Genomic DNA, 16,837 nt, shown 5'->3' with positions numbered 1-16,837 from the left:
CTCCAACAGAGTGATATGGTAGCGCCATGGCTCAGGAAAAGACCGATTTTTTAATTCCCTCAATAACTTTTTCTCAAGCTACCAGAGGAGCGAAGTGACTCTGTAACTACAATCGAGACATACAACAGAGTTTATTTTCTCTGGGTTTAGACATGGAAGAGACCTCACCTGGCTTGACTTCCTTCATTTCCAGGATCACGATCACACCACCAAGCTGCAGTGTGAGCGTATGATCAGAGCTAAGCAATACCAGCAGGCTTTGAGCCAGCCACTGGTATCACAGCAGTGGGAATCCATCACAGCACAGGCACAGGGCTTGCGTGGGGCCTGCAGGTGTGTCAGCCTTCTGTGTTACCCTGTTCCCTCGCTGCAGCGTGCCTGACTCTGGGGAAGAGTTGGAGAGCAGGTGGTGTGACAGCGCTGAAAACATCTCTGGGAGGTGAGGTGCAAAGATCCTCCTTGCTCTTGCTTTCAAGCTCATGACCCAGGAAGTTCTCAGGCTGAGCCAGCCAGCAGAAGACTTCACAACTGCAGTTCCCACGTTCCCATCAGGTGGGAATGGAAAAGTGGCCTCAGACAAACTTGCGGACAGAGGATGCAGCCGCAAGTCATACCCGGCTACAAGTAGAAGGAGTGCCGGGCTCGCTGCCCCCTCTCCACTTGGCATTTTCCTGCCTGCAGGCTCCTGCACAATGCTCCGAGCTGTAGCCATAGCGACAGCATGGAAGGAGGCTTTTTTGTCTACATAATTTGAGTTAAAACATAGTATGTGCAAGAAAAACAACCCTCCACCCTCCCCTCTTCTTTTAAAGAGCCTTTGCTTTCAACGTAATTCAAAAAGCCAATGTAAACTTTCCGCCCAAAAGAGCATATAGGTATTTTAATGCATTGTTGCACATGGTGTTTTGTCTTGGGAGGCTTGTCATCCTGGAACCTGTCCAGCTGAATGCAGGGGTCTCAGCTTCAGGGACAACACCAGCTACATATGGAGCAGGGACTCCAGAAACCATTGCATAATTCACTGCTGGACAGCGATACCTTGGGCTGGAGGCTAGCCCAGAGATGTGCTTTGTGCCTCCCTTTCTTTGAATTGACCAGAAGGTTTATTTCCTTCAGCTTGCACAAGTTTCCTCCTCACAGCACTCACTCCCCTGGGCTCTCCCTCCACACGCCTCGGGGGAGCAAAAGCTGAGCTGAAGGAATGTACACACAGCCATGCACGCACGCACGCACGCACAGGGGCATGGGCTGACTGTTGGCAGTGCTGATGAAACCTGCAGCGTGCAGCTGTTTTTCTTGGTTTAAATAATTCACCTCACAAGCAAACTCGGCTTTGCCCAGTTGTTTTGCTTGCCTGGGCAGGATTACTTAAATGTTTTGGGGGTTTTTTTTTTGGAACTCAGGTTTCGGGGAAGCGGCTGCAATTTAAATAAAGGCATTAGCTGCTATCTGAAGCAAAACAACGCAGGACTAATGTGCCTGCCACTAATGTTTAATCTCACTGCACACTCAAAGCAGGGTATAACTTCACCATCCAGGCGCAACTCCCTCCCAGGACTCTTCTTTCTCTCCAGAAGCCCTGGCTAATATTTTTTGTTGTCAAGCAGGTTTTTGGTAAGCGCAACCTTGATGGAGGGCTTTAGAGCCCATCAGGAGCTCAGACTAGTCCCTGTAGGGAGCTCGTGGAGGAGAGTGTTAAGTCTGAAGATGGTGAACGTGGGCTCTGGGGTAGGAGCACAGCCAACACCAGTGCAGCACTGCCAGGTGCACTTCTGCTGTTCTCCAGGCCTTGCCCTACCACCCTCCGATTTTTATTACAATCAGAAACACTCACGGTGGTTAATAACAGGCACATACCTCTACTGAAAAGTGGGGGCGGGCGTGGCAGAATTCCCTTTTCAAACCAGTTTTGGTTTCATTTCACAGATTTACTGGAGGCCAAAGCAAGAGATATAAAACCCCAGGGGATAATTAGCTCATGAGGATGAAAAACAAACGAAACTCCTCTACGTTTTGTTTATTCGCATTTGGACCTTTGCGAATTTCTATTGTTCACACAGCAGGTGTCAGCTGGTCATATTCACCCAAAGGGAAAAGGCATCTCCGTTTTCTTGAGCTGTTTCCCTTCTCCACCAAAACAGGTTAAAAAGCAGGTGCCCATCCTGTCCTGAAAGTTTGCTTACAGCATGATGAGGTGGCTTCACATCTTCCAAGTCATGTTTCAGGAGCCCACCAAGTAGGGGAGGGACACGAACCCCTGAAATTCCTACTAGAAACCTTCCTCCACCCGAGGAAAAAAGCAAGAGAGAGACAGTTTTCCAAGTGAAAGCCCATTGGTGTTTCCAAGTAACCTGGATATTGCTGTGGTGTTTTCAAAACACAGTGGTAAAACTGCAGGGTGAGATTTTCCAAAGCTGGTTACTATAATTAGGCACACAGATACCACTGCAAAGGTTCCTTTGAACAGTCTCCTTCTAATTGCTCTCATGATGAGCAAACTCCAGTCTGGACTCTTCACAATCTCTCTGAACTTTCACATTTGACCCATTTCAGTCACCAGCACAGAAATACCACTGCATAGCTTGTACAGGTATAAATAAAAGGATTCTTAGTTCTGGTCTATAGTCTTGTGCCTTTTGCAATCAGTTCATATGGTAGAATTTTGGGGGTTTTCCCCAGCCAACTTCCTACCATGGGCTAACATGAATGTACAAAAACATTTCCCACCCCACATCCTGAATATGTTTTACATATTTACAGTTGCAGGCGCATAGGGTGGGGGTTTTTGTTTGGGTTCCCCCCCCTGCCCCCGAGTTAATGTGGAGGCTGTGTTCACCACTCCCAGAGGTAATAACCTCTGTACAGAGATGTAGCTTTGCCATTGGGGCAGAAAATGTAAAGAAAAAAAGAGGCAGGAGGAGACAACTGCAGTGGTGAAGGGATGCCAGGTGCAGGGGCTGACCGTGTAACCGGCCATGGGAAGCCATGCACCCCACGGAGGCAATGGCATCAAGAGAAATGGTTTAGGCTTCATTCTTTCCAGGTCAATATAATCAGAAGAAACTAGAAGACCCTTATTTTGCAAAATTAAAAGTCTCAGAGGAAAATTCCTGGGATACATTAATAATTTCTGGATTTTTTTTACCTCCCATTGATCTCATTAGCCATAACTTGATGAATTAGCAAACACTGGATTTAGTGGTGTAGGAGCAGGAATTATTTGTTGCTGAAGAGCAACAGGCAGAACTGGCAGATAGAGTCGGCAACAAGCACTAGCATCGAAGAATAACACTATATTACTCCAGTTTAAAACAAAAGCAAAACTAGCTGAAAATTCAAGGGATAGTGGCAGTCAGTGTATGCTGTTCCTTAGCCAGGCAAGGTAGCACACCCATTTCATGTACCTACATAACTCTGAAAGCTGGCAGACTGTAAAAGAGACTGATAAAACAAAGTCCACTGCACTGCAAAGTACAGCTTGTCCAAATGACGGTGAAGTGAGGACAAGGTTAAAGAATCCCAGAGGAAATAAAACCCCTTTTCATAAGCAAATACTCAGGATTTATAGGCATGAGTTGACTACCTTCTCAGCTCAGGGAAATAATGAAATGATGCTGCATTTCCGTGCTGATTTTGCTGTCACCAAGATATGACTGAAATGTGATTACAGAAGTCCTGCAGGGAATCAGAACCCCAAAGGTCCTTTTCTTGCCATTTCAGCTTGGCGTCAGCAAGCTGCTATTTTCTGCTGCTAAAAGCCAAAGAGCCCTTTTCATCCCTGCAGTTCAACATACTCAGATATGCCTGCTTCACTCCCAAGCAGGATCAGGTTTGTCTCTGCCCATCCATAGCCATGTGCCTCTCCAGCACAGTTCACACAGCTGGGGCTTGCCTTGCACACACTTACGTCTGGCTTCTCGGCTAGGGTATTTTCTGGAATAAGCACAGGACTGCAAAAGCCAAAGGTCCTCTTTACACAGATCTAAAAGTGAGAAGGGTTTGTGTGGTGTAGAGGAGGACGTGACATCATCTCCCGTTCTTTCTTAGAGAAGCTGTTGAGCCTTTAGGATCCAAGAATTTGATTGTCCTTTCATTTAAAATATAAAGCATCAGGTGCTCCTGTTTGCAGGGGTGAAGAACATAGATCAAATATAGATCCACCTAAAGCCATGTGCAGCTTGCACAAAAGGGCTGGAAACCAAGTATCCCTTGAGCTGTGCTGGGCCAGCCCTCACTGCTTGCTGGGGTACAGCCCCAGCCCCACCGCTGGCTGGGTGGCCCCGCGCGCTTCATAGGCCCAGCACTATGGGGAAAGTGGCACTTGCAGCTGGTCCTGCTGCTTCATGACCTTTTGTAAGTTCAGCCATGGTGGTCTTACTTTACAGAGCTCCAAACAGCACCTGCAGCCCCCACCCCAAACCTACCACAGGCACTGCAGTATGTGTTCCAGAGGAGCTTCCCTGGGAGCCGGTGCAGGATGGAGGGCATGGAAGTGGCCGTGAGATGTTGGAAGCCCTCAACTCCTTGGTGCACAAGCACGAGCCCTGTGCGGAAGGTCCCCGCCAAGGGCACCGTGGGAGAGCCAGCTGCCCGGGGAAATGGTCACAGACAGCTCCAAGCATCAGTCTCATAGCGTGGTGTCACTGCAGCCAGCAAAACCTGCCCAGCCGAAGCCTGTGGAATGTCTTCTGCAGGTCCAGCGCCTGCTGACACACCGTGCAGACACGTGTCACCGCCAAGCACAGCTGAAACAACGTCCCTTTTGTGTGAGGCTGAGCCCCAGCAGTCTCATGACATGGCAAACAGTGTTTGGACAGAGCCCGGTTTCACCTGAGACAGCTTCTCTGCAGAAGGGATGAGCTGTGGCGGGTGCGATTTAGTGCCTGCCGAGATGTGCAGGCCAGAGTTATGGTGGTGGGCTTGCCATGGTCCGCGGTGGGAGCATGACGGAAGAGAAACCCGCTGAGGTGAGTGTAGGGAGACGAGGGAGCCTGTGTGGGTTTGTCTCTGCTCAGGCGCTTGGGCACCGGCCGGGCTGGCGGGGAGGCCCAGGCGTGCCGAGGGCAGGGAGGGCCGGCAGCCGGTCTGCTCCACTGCCACTGCGGGGGCCCTCGGCGGCCATTTCACATCCAGGGAGAGGAAGCTCACGCTTCTCCTTCAGACAAGGAAGTGTCTCGACTGAAGAGACTTTCAGACTTGAACACAATACGCAAACGTTGTCTTGTGGGGTCATGGACACGCACTCGGGTAACACAGGGTCCCCAGAGATACCGCAGGCTGCCGGCTAAAACATACACTGAGTTTTATAACCTAAGAAATACAGCACCCTGCAGTGAAACAGCTGGCATTACCAAAAACAGCTTTCTGCAACATGGCTGGCATGAAAGGTGAATATTTTTTCCAGAGAGCCTCTTTTACCACAACCCTGCAGACCCGGCCAGCGCTTCAGCCAGGCAGCTGGCAGCGGCCCGGCTCGCACGCTCATGGCGGGCAGGGCCCTGCAGTGTGTGGGGCCGGGGGTGCTCAGGAGGGTGCTCCTCAGGGCACAATCCTCGGCCAGTTCTGTTCAATATATTTATCTACAATCTGGATGCAGGAGTTGAATGCACCATTAGCAAGCTGTGGTGTGCTGTAGACTCTCTTAAGGGGCAAGGTGCCTTGCAGAGGGATCTGGGTAGCTTGGAGCACTGGGCAATGATTAATGGGATGAAATTTAACAAGTCAAAATGCCAGATTCTGCACCTGGGACAGAGTAATGCTGGGCACAGATATAAACTGGGAGAGGAGCAGCTGGAGAGCAGTCCTGCAGAAGGGATCTGGGGATGCTGGTCGGCAGCAGGCTCGGCAGGAGCGAGCAATGTGTCCTGGCAGACAGGAGGGCAAACCGCATCCTGAGGGGCATCAAACACAGCACAACCAGCCCGTCAACACAGGTGACTGTCCCGCTGTATTCAGCCTTGGCGCGGCCTCACCTTGAGTACTGTGCGCACTTCTGGGACCATTTAAGAAGGATGCTGAGGTCCTTGAATGCGTCCAGAGGAGGTCAACAAAGCTGGTCAGAGGGCTGGAAGACATGTTTTATGAGGAGCACCTAAGGATCATGGCTTTGTCTGCTTTGGAGAAAAGGAACCTGAGGGCTGACCTCATTGCTCTCTGCAGCTTTCTGAGAAGAGGAAGCAGAGGGGAAAGTGCTGATCACTTCTCCCTGTCACCCAGTGATAGGACATGTGGGAACAGTTCAAAGCTGTGCCAGGGGAGGTTTAGACTGGGCATTAGGAAGCATTCCTTTACAGATAGCGTGGTCAAACACTGCAACAGGCTTCCTAGAGAAGAGGTCGATGCCCCGTGCCTGTCAGTGTTTATGAGGCATTTGGACAGTGCTTTAACTTTTGGTCAGCCCTGAAGCGGTCAGGCAGTTGGACCAGATGATCCTTGTAGGTCCCTTCCAACTGAAACAGTCTATCCTATTCTATTTCATATCACAAGGAAGACTACAGAAAGTGTGTTGAAGACATCAAACACTGCATTTACATATAAAGTAATTTATTCTAATTGTTTTGTACTTGAGACAAGCAGCTACAATTAGAGCTTTAAATAAGAGACTTTTACAGCCACCAGTAACAGTGCATGCTATAACCTCTGTTTTGGGAATTGCTGCCCATTGCAACAAAATGCCAGCTTTTGTGTGTCCTTCACCCAGCCAAGGAAGACGTGCTCCACCCAGCAGCTCTGCTGTGTCCCCTGCTGTGTCCCAGTGGGGCGAGGAGCTGGCCCCTGCAGCAAAGGCCATCAGCCCCAGAGCACCCTGGCCCCAGGCAGTACCTGCTGGCTGCCTCACTGGGGGTGTTACAGGGGTTTTTGGTGTGGGAGGAGACCCCACATCCCGCTGAGCCCTGCAGTGGGGCTGACTAAGGGCCAAGCCACATCTCCAGTGCAATCCTGTTTGCTTACAGTGAGGCCGTCTCCCCTCTTTTCCTGGAAGACAGGGGGTGGCTGAGCACCATTTGGACTTTTTTTCTTGCCTTTCATTTTGGAAAAAGGGCAGGGGGGCCTATGACAAGCCCCTGGGCCACCCACATTACCCTGACATGCAGCATGCAGGGCCTCAGCGTCACCTCAGGACCACCTTCCTTGGGGTATCACCTCAAGAGAGGCCTCAGCAGAGCCTGATGCTGCAGGTTTGCATTAGCACTGCCTGCAATACCAGCTTCCTGCAAGTGAGCCCTGAAAATACCGGTCAGGCACCCAGCACCTACTGGTGTCTTTTTAGTCAGATGCTCCACGACATTCAGTTTTAGCTGTCCTTTCCTGCCTTGTGACAACCCCTCATTTCACTGACTCATCTGAACTAAATGCTAAATAATGCCCAGGTAACTTGGTGCTCAGCAGGAAATCCTCACCTCTGCTGTGGCAGCTAAGAGGTTACGCGATGCAGCTGTAACCTTCAAGCATATACTAGGAAAACCACCTGATGCACTTTTCAGTAAAGTGTTTAATAACATTTATTAATCTAAAACCACCACTGGACTGGGATATATTACTTCAGGATGTCTACTTTTGTTCTCAGTAAGATAACGCGTGGCTCAGGCTTGTAAATCTATAAAGAGAATTAGAGAACTGTAATTGCACAGGCATGCTTGGAGAGGCCCAGATAGCTTCTTCTTCGTTATAAGCACAATTTTGCTTGTCTCTTCCTAATTTGTCTTAGAAAAAGAAAAAAAAAAAAAGAAAACAGGCGAATAAATCGATGGCTAAATCTCCATCCCAGGAGAAGCAAGCAGCTCTTCTGTATGCCTTGCTACAAGCAGGTTGTTCTCTATGAATTTTTTAAAAATCTCTTATTAATTTCCTTTTCCTGAAGTCAAAATGTTTCAAGAATATATTACCTAGAGCAATCAAAAGAAAACTTACTATGAAATATGCATTTCAGTGTTGTTTTTCAATCTAATCTAATAATTTGATCTAATCTAATTCTCATATCTGTTATGAACGTACTGCTGAAAAAAATAAATCCCACCTAAGGAGGGGAGAAAACTCTACTAGGACATTTATTAGCAGGCAGGGCTTCTCCTGTGCACACAAATTAGCGCTCAGCTTCTGATATTCACTAACACAAAATAAATAATGCTAATACAAGGGTACATCAGGAAAAAGTGATTATAACAAGACCTACGGTGCTACTGTGGCACCTTGAGTGAAATCAGGGCTGGGAAGACTGCATCGTTGGGGGCCTGCCTACCTCCAGCCTTGTGCATCCTGAGGAACCACAAGTTTTCCTCTTACATGGCTGCAAGTCACTCACAAAAATACCCCTTCAGCTTTAACCAGGGAAGGAGTTTGGCCCCCCTCCAACTGTACTGCTGAGGAGGGAAAGGGAAAGGGGAGAAAGAAGAGGTAGGAAACTAATCCTTACTAGTGCAGGTAGAAAGTCAATAATGGAGAGTATGCAATAAAAAAAATCTGCCATAGTTTCTTTGCATGCTTTCACTGTGTCCTTTCCAATCACAGCACACAACTGTGTGCTCTCTCTTGCTCTGACGTTTCTTTTTTCTCTGGCTTGTCAGTCCTTGTCCCCTACTCAGCAGAGAGGGAAGGTCGGGTCTGAGGAGTTCACCTGCCTGAGGGTTCCACCACGTCCCCCCAGTCGGGACAGCTGTTCCCCATAACTGCCTTCACATGTGCAGGAAACCGAGCATTAGAAAAACAAATGCAATGCCAATCTCTGCATAAATAAACACTCATATCCTTCAAACGCGTCCCTTTTATGCAAGGCATGCTACAGCACCCTTTCAGATGGTTTTGGCTGCAGGGTGCCAGAAGGGCTGCAAAGCTGCTGATGCCAGGATGCTGATGCTGACACCCGCACCTACAGCCTCTCCCATAAGGGAGGAGGGGCTGCTGCTGCACCAGCGTAGGGACACAACCTGCATGCACCCACGTCAGCACTGGGTCATGTGCCACGGCCCCACACACCACGTGTTTAGGAATAACAGCTCCGGGGGCACCAGGAGTCCTCCAGACATGCCAGCACAGGGCCAAGGCCCTTCCCATACTGGGTCAGATGAGGCCATGGGGCTAGCAGAGCTGCCACCACTAAAAATTAACCTGGCTTAAATCCTTGATGCTTAAAATAAATTATATTTTTAAAGAAGAGTGAGCTTATTGTTTTCCAGCTCTCAAAATAGTAATTGACCAGGTTTTAAGGAAACACTGTCTCAAAATCAGTGATAAGAACTGCTAGTGGTAACCATACATAGGAAGGAGCTTGAGAAATCCATAAACAAGAAACCTTGAAAGCAGGGGTGATGAGGTGTCGGAATTCCTCAAAAAAACTACCAGTGTGAAAGAAAAAAGTTGGGAAGACCTCAGCAGCACCCCCAGGCCAAGGAGATGCTCTGGGCAAAGCCAGGAAAGTCCACCAGAGAGAAGGGTCGCAGAAAGAGAAGAATAAGTGAGAAGAAACAAATTGGTGCAGAGAATTAAGTCAACAATCAAGTTGGAAATGTTACAGGATCTTCTGCCTAGGGACCCCAGCACTGAGTTCATGCAGACATGGTCCCTCTTTCCCAGTTGGAAGGGACTGTGTTGAGGTCTCCCATGCTCCAGGAGCATCCCTCCAGGGCTGGAAGTGAGCTGGGTGGTTCACACGATGCTCCTCAGCCTTCCCGCAGGCAGAGCAGTTTTTCAGCTGCAGGGGAAGAGGGAAGAACTCATGTGCAAATAAAACTGCTCCCCTCATGCCTTTCACTCTGCAAGGAAAACACAAACATATGGGAAATCCCACAGGATTACTAATTAAAATTACCACTTCACATCTCCTTAACGGTTATGAATTTAGTTATGGCAGTTTGCTTATGACTGATGGCTATGAGTTTATTCATGGTAATTAACCCTGTAGCCTTCCAGGACAAAAATCAGGCTCCGAGCACAGTACATCCTTAGCTCAGAGGCTTGTGGCCTGAGGTACGTAACAAGTTTTGCACATCTATGTTACACCTTAGCTTACCCACTAGGAACCTAAAATCACTTGGGTTTTTTTTGCTCCCATAGTTCTGTTACTTTTGGGTGTGAGTCACTGGCTAGCCCAGGGCTGAGGGTGGTTTTACACCACTGTCCTCTAACATTCCTCAAACAAGACTGTCTCCTTAGCAGGCTAGCCTCATCCACGAATAGGAAAATAGCATAAAAACAGTAATGCTAAAAAGCAAGCAGTAAATATCTGGCTTTTTATAAAGAGTTTGAGAAGGGCTGTGGTAGTAGATGAGGATGTGCTCACATTTATGCTGAGTTACCTCTTTTTTCTACAAGCTAAGACTTCTTCCCCTTTACTGTTTTCTTCTTGGTTATACATGGTTGCTGATTTTAGCATCTGTGCATTTTGCTCTCATGTACAAGGATAGATCATACTGATCTTACTCCATCAGGGCAAAAGTACAGCCAAAGGTTGTTTGGCCCCAGGGCCCTGCCCTTGTACAGTTGGACTCTGTGCAAAGGCTGCTAAACAGCAGACGACTCCAATATTATGTATAACTTGGCTCATGCTCTCTTTTGGCAGAGATGGGGGAGAGCCGAGCAGATGCACATTTCCTTCTCCCGTCAGCCAGAAATGGCTCATTTTTATTGTCACATGAACCTGGAGGCAAGCACAGAAGGATAAACACAACAGACTGTGCCTCGGTGATCTCCCACCAAACCACAGACAGGAGAGTAAGTCCTTTGCTGCTGGTATCCCCTGAGTTTTCTTCAGCATCTTCACCCAGTTTAGTGCACGAAGGGTTGCTCCGAGCCCCGAGCCTGCCCGGGCTTGCCAGCGAGGGTGCTGCGTAAGCTTTCTGCGTGGCACCGAGACTGGGGCCGCGGCTGAGTCACTCACAGCTCCTGATGCCATGTCTCATCTCTGGCAGGATATGGAAAACGGGTCAAGCCTGGCACACGACAGTAAACAGTCCTTTGGGCTGGCTTTGGTGCTTTTACCAGCCCCTTTAATTCAGGCATTTTGTAAAAGAAGCTTTTAAGACAGAAAATCAAAAACCCCACTGGTGGCTCCTCAGTAAATGCAAAGATGACTTCAGCGTGCTGTGTTGAATAACAAAACTTTTTTTTTTTTTTGTACAATGCCAAAGTATCAGCGCAATGCTTTGAACGGAGGTTACCTTTATGATTCATGAATGAGCACTCAGTGGGCACATACAAGAGCGCTGTACGAATCAGGAAACGGCTTTTTCAGGTCTCCTTACAAAAGGAAGTGAGTCTGAAGCTTGCTAAATTTACAGAGAGGTCTTTCGTGAACTTAAATCTAGGGCACGGAAGCGGGGGGAAGGGGAGAATCTCTTTTCTTTCGCTGTGGATTGACACACTAACTCTGCGTGTTTCTACATACAATTTTTAACAAAAAAAAAAAGAAAGTAAAGAAGCTAAACTGTGGTGGTGAGAACTGCCTCCACAGCCGCCTGCCTATGACGCTTAGCTGGTGCACGCATACGGCCACGAAGACTCTTCTGGCTTCACGCTTCTCCGTCCCTTCGCTGCTGGGAAAAAAAAAAAGAGTGCTTTTCTATGTCCCCAAGTAGTGAAGTCGTGAGTTGGCACGAAGGGAGCATCACCGCACACCTCTGCTCAGGACGCCCTTCCCTCCTCCTCTGCCTCACAAGCCGGCTGCCTGCAGAGCAGGGGCACAGCAGGCTCGCAGGGTGCCTCAGCACCCCTGGCCAAGTGCTGGATGTGGCTCATTCTCAGTCCGCGGAAACAGGTAGTGCTTCAGTGGCACGAGTGCTGCACCCTGGAGTTGGCTGAAGGTACTTCGGGTCAAGACGGGGAAGATTCGGATGCATCTGGATGCAGAACACCGGATTTTAAAAGATTTTGGTACGGGAGGTAGTATGGTCTTGTGGCCTTAACACTGTGACAGCCAAAGATGGAAGAAATTAGGTTCTCCTCTTGAGGTTATTCTTTTATCAGGCATGCGGTTGCTGAACTCATTGCTACCTTAAAATACACGCTGAGCAAGCCCCCGAAACAGGATGGGGTGCTCTCGCAGCACTCCCTTGTTTGCCTGCAGCGGTCTCCGGGCTGCAGGCCACCTTCCTTGCATAGAAGGACGGCTGAACACAAGTGGGTGAAGGTCTGCAGCAACAACACCTGCCCAGTCTGCCAAAAAAACCCCACATAGCAAGTGACACATCTTGTTACTGTATGGGGCTACCTTACGAACTTCAGGTTAGCTTTGCTGAACAAGATCGGGACACTCAGGCTACACATAAAGCACATCCTTTAGCTTCAGCCTCTTATCAAATTAAATTCTGGAGCCTTGTGCAGGTTTGTATTCAAGCTACAAAGGAAGTTTCCTTACCAAGCTGCCCTACTCCCCACCCCCCCCACCCCCCTGCTGTTTTCATGGTGGGCACAAAAACTCCAAGATCTTAAGTGCAAGCACTCCAACTGCTACACAGCTATTCTTGGGCACACAGCAGCGAGTCACCTGGGATCTATCTTCCTCCCTCCAGAAGATCCAGCAAAGCTTACTAATGACAAGATCATGCCTCAGTAACTGGGCCTGATGATGGAGCATCATATCCAGCTTACCTGCCACAGCTGGATGCAGTCCCCACGACTGACTGGCTTTGCATGGTAGTTGGTATATGTAGACCTTTAAATGCACAAAAAAAATCCCCCACACACACCCTCCAGGAGTTCAGAGCCCAACAGCTTAGTCTGGTGCAGGCATTGTAGCACCATTTCCCATGCAGAAAGGTATTTTTATAGGAAGATGACTGGTAACCAGCTGTGAGACATCCTGAACCCCCCTTTGATTTCTCCAGCTTTCAACAGCAACACAATGGCTACCAGGAACACCAGCCTGAAAAACACAGCCGCGAGAGCAGCATTCTGGTGGAATACAAAAACTTAAAGATAAAATGAAAGTCCAGATCAGACTTCAGTTTTTAACCGGAGACAACCAGTAATGAACTTTACTTAAACAAAATGGGAGAAAACGGTGCAATTGCATCTATATACCAATGTCACTACACCTACACAGTCAAACAATACCAGAATCGGCTAACTGTCCAGCTTAAGAGGACAGGGGGTTGTTACACAATTAGAAACATCTTTATTCTGCTAAAACTTCTGTTTTGTCCTTAAGATACTGTTAACAAAGGTTTTCCTTGTAAACAAGAAGCTTTTGTACCTTTCAAAAACTTTCTGCAGTGGGGTTGACCTAGCACCTGCCAGGCCATCCAGGTGCAACAGCTGACACTGCTTTGAGATGCTACATCCAGGAAGATCCAGCAGGAAGTCATGCAGGCCTCCCAGCACGCCTGCTCTTTGTCAGTAGTGGTTTACTGCGATAAAACTGCCTTTACAAGAAGCTTGGGATTTATGGGAAGGTGCAAAAATAACCTTAACAAAAACAACAACAAAAAAACCCAAACAAACAACCCACCCACATGCAGCAGGAGCTTGTATTTGTTCTGAAGCAAATGTGCTCACACCATGATTTTTCTACCAGGGCTAATAAACAGAGCAGTAGCAAGCCCCTTCAACTCCCAGGGCGTTCTTTTCTCTAGGTCTACAACACAACTCCATCCATATCAATCTCACTGTTTATCGCACTGTGGTTAAACTCTTTTCAAAGGTGACGGATGCAATGAAGAATGCTCCAAAACATCTCAGCTACAACGTCTGCCAACAAGTCTGTGTCTGGGGCCTTCTGCAGTTACAGCTCTGAGTCCAAACCGGATTTTTGCAATGAACACTTATGGCAAAATACTGTGGTTTTATTCAAGCTGCAAGATTGTGCTTTTTTACCTGGGCTAACAGAATTACTCCAGGTTGGTGATGCTCCTTCTAGCAAAAGGAGAGGTTATGCTGCCCACTTTTACTCAGACAATTAACCCACTACCTACAGGAACTGTCATCCCAGCACTGAGGGCTGCACTGGCCAACCTGACAATCTCAAATTCTACAACTTTCACATGCTACAGAAATTAAAAGATTGTGTCTTTAAGAGCGAGCACTGCAACCTAGCCCCAGCATACCTACCAACAGCCACCATGGCCGTGGATCCTGAGATGAGAACACTATTTCCTCAGTTGCACAGACTCCAGTTACCAAGCTGAAAGGCTTTCGAGTGGAAGGATGACCAAACAGTTGATGTGAAACTTGGGTGAGGAATATACCATTTTTAAGTTATGTTGTAGTATCTTTTGCCAGATTTTGCCTGCAGGCAATACATGCACAAATTAGTTCCATGCATCTGTGTACGCATACATATATATGAACAGCAGTCACTGCTCTCCTGTTCCTCATTAGGAAAGTCTGTGCCAAGTGACTTAAATGTTTACAATCTCTTGCACTCTCACCAGCATAAACTTTTTTTTTCTGCACTTGTAAAAAACAGGGTGGGTTGGGTTTGGGTTTTTTTTTTTTCAGTTAGACATTTTCAGTTAAAGGGAAGGATTTCAGTTAAAACTATCTTGCTCACATTTTGGAACCATCTCCTCATCATGTGTGTACGCAGGTGCTCGAAGGCAGTCATTTCCTGCTTGATAAAAGCATTCTGTTTTTATGTCTATCATCTGGGACATTTTTAAGCAACAGTGTAAATATGCAGTACGAAGACATGATCAAGTAAAAAGCATTTAAGTGATACTTACATAACCCAAGAGTTTTTAAACATGTGCACACACACATGTAAACAAAGATTAAAAGCTGCTGTGTTTCAATGAGGATTAGCTAATGAAACAGACTGGACATGAAAAACTTCACTTTGCTCTCACAGGCAGTAAAAAGAAACAGAACAGCTAACAACCACATCAAAAAGAAGAGTGAGGAAAGCACATCTTGGTGGAGTCTAGGGGTGAAAATACCTGAATTGCCAAGTAATCATGTTCTTAAATGCCAATATGGCATATGCCAAATATTACTGAGAAAAATACAGGGATCTGAAGCTGTATTCTTAACTCAATGGTAATGATTTTTCTAGGATACGAGAATGTGTAAATGAAAAACAACTCTTAAGGAAAGAAACGAATCTATACTCATATTGCAAGAGTAGTGCAACAGAGCAGTTACAGCTATGACCAATATTTCCCAAGTTTCCTTTCCACTATTGACAAAGACACTACTTTGATCCTCCCAAGCCCATTTGAACTATGTTGGTGAATTTAAAGTAACAAACAAAAACACCCTCAAACCCCACTCAAGAACTCTGCTCCCTTTGTAAATCAACATCCATCTTTAGCAGCCCAAAACAATCATAAAAACACACACTGAGCATGTTGGGAGATACAGTTTTTCTGCCTGAGGCAACCACATGCCTTATGCCTGTATTAAAAAGAGTTAGCCCATGTTATAAACACCCACACAGACTGGCATTCCTATGGCCAAGGTCTGTTTTTCTCTAAAAGTTTGTGGAATACACTCAGCTGGAATACCTAACCAAGTCATAACAAAGATGTTTCTCCCTGCTGTTTTTAGAATGTTAATGTATTATACAAGCACACATTTAATTCCATCCTTCCCCCATGCCTCATATGCACCAATTAATTTAGGAACATTTAAGACTCACCAACACAGCTTTAAATGCTCCGAGCTACTTGGATTACAGTAACTTGTGAAGCATCATGCCCCAAAAGACAGACTCATGGAAATGGCAACAAATAATGAAAGGTTTTATTGTTCAAAGATTTCAAAATGCTGGAAATCCTTTTGTATTTCCCTTCGCTTCACTTTTTCCTCCCCTCCCCTGGCAGGGAATAAGGAAACAGTCAAGTTATTCTATAGCTGGTTCCCACCACCGTAATGTTCTGGTTCCCATTGAGCTGTGCATTCAAGCAAAAACAAGAACAAACATTAACAGTTCCATTCCCATCCATCTACTAGACAGGAACTCACAGATGCTTCATTATATACCTCCCACTGGCACTGATGAGGCAGAAGATTTCTATAGAAAGGAGGGGGAGACTCGGACAAAACACAAGAGTCATTGTAATTGTTCTCATTCGTAACTCTATTAGCTAATGTAAGCCAAAACATCATGCTACTTTAAGCTTTTCCTCACTGTTAAAAAATACAGGCATTGTCAACAGCATCTCAAGAACCTTTCACAGACTGTGCAAGTGTCACATACATGAGTTTAAAGACAACAGAAGGGAAAAACACATGACCATTTTGTGTAACTGGAATTTTATTTTATATATAAATACTAACAAGAGACTGAGGAATTTTGAGTCTTGCTACTTGCAATGTTGATCCTGCAATGGGACAAGCATGGGCAGGCTTGAGTCCTGCTGCAGAACTGAGGATGAGGTCTCAAGACCGACCAAGATACGTAGTGTCCTTTCACAGATTCCATACCAGAAGCCCAAGCAGCACACAGTCAGTCTTTCCTGAGGCAGAAGGCAGATTAGTCACATTCAAAATCAAAATGGATTCAGATAGTTTTCCTCTTTATCTTGGGAAACTGTTGCTTGTATCTTTGTTTTTTATTCACCTACAGCTGGAGAAAGGAGACAGAGGACAAGAGGGAGAGGGAAGGAAGGGGAACGGAGAATTAAATATCATGGGCCTTTTCTTTCCATTGTCAAAGTGCAATTAAAACTTTTTTCCGTTGATATGGCAAGTTGATTAAAATTTATTTGAAGAACATTCTCAATACAAATTTACTTCCAGTAAAGTTATTTAACTCCTCATATTACTGACATTACAGCACTAATGATTATGTTTGCTCTAGAGAACTCCTATAGTTGAACTGTATAGAAATACAAAAGGAAAAGAACACTTCAACAGTAACAAGACACCAAGTTAATTTTTTTAATAAACAAACTTTCTCAAAAAT

At 46.6% G+C, this 16,837-nt stretch overlaps 1 protein-coding gene across 7 annotated transcripts in view; it reads right to left on the bottom strand.

Annotated features, from left to right (window-relative positions):
- Window positions 1-15,991: 15,991 nt before the first annotated feature.
- The window catches only part of APOO (apolipoprotein O), a 32,702-nt gene continuing 31,856 nt past the window's right edge, over window positions 15,992-16,837 (bottom strand). For all 7 annotated transcript variants that reach the window (XM_037377143.1, XM_037377140.1, XM_037377139.1 and 4 more), the window contains one exon: window positions 15,992-16,498. The gene's annotated coding sequence lies outside the window, so the exon portion shown is untranslated. The remainder of the gene's footprint in view (window positions 16,499-16,837) is intronic.

Source organism: Falco rusticolus, chromosome 2 (assembly GCF_015220075.1).
Source record: "Falco rusticolus isolate bFalRus1 chromosome 2, bFalRus1.pri, whole genome shotgun sequence".
NCBI classification, from domain to species: domain Eukaryota; kingdom Metazoa; phylum Chordata; class Aves; order Falconiformes; family Falconidae; genus Falco; species Falco rusticolus.
This window is presented reverse-complemented; position numbering and strand designations above follow the sequence as displayed.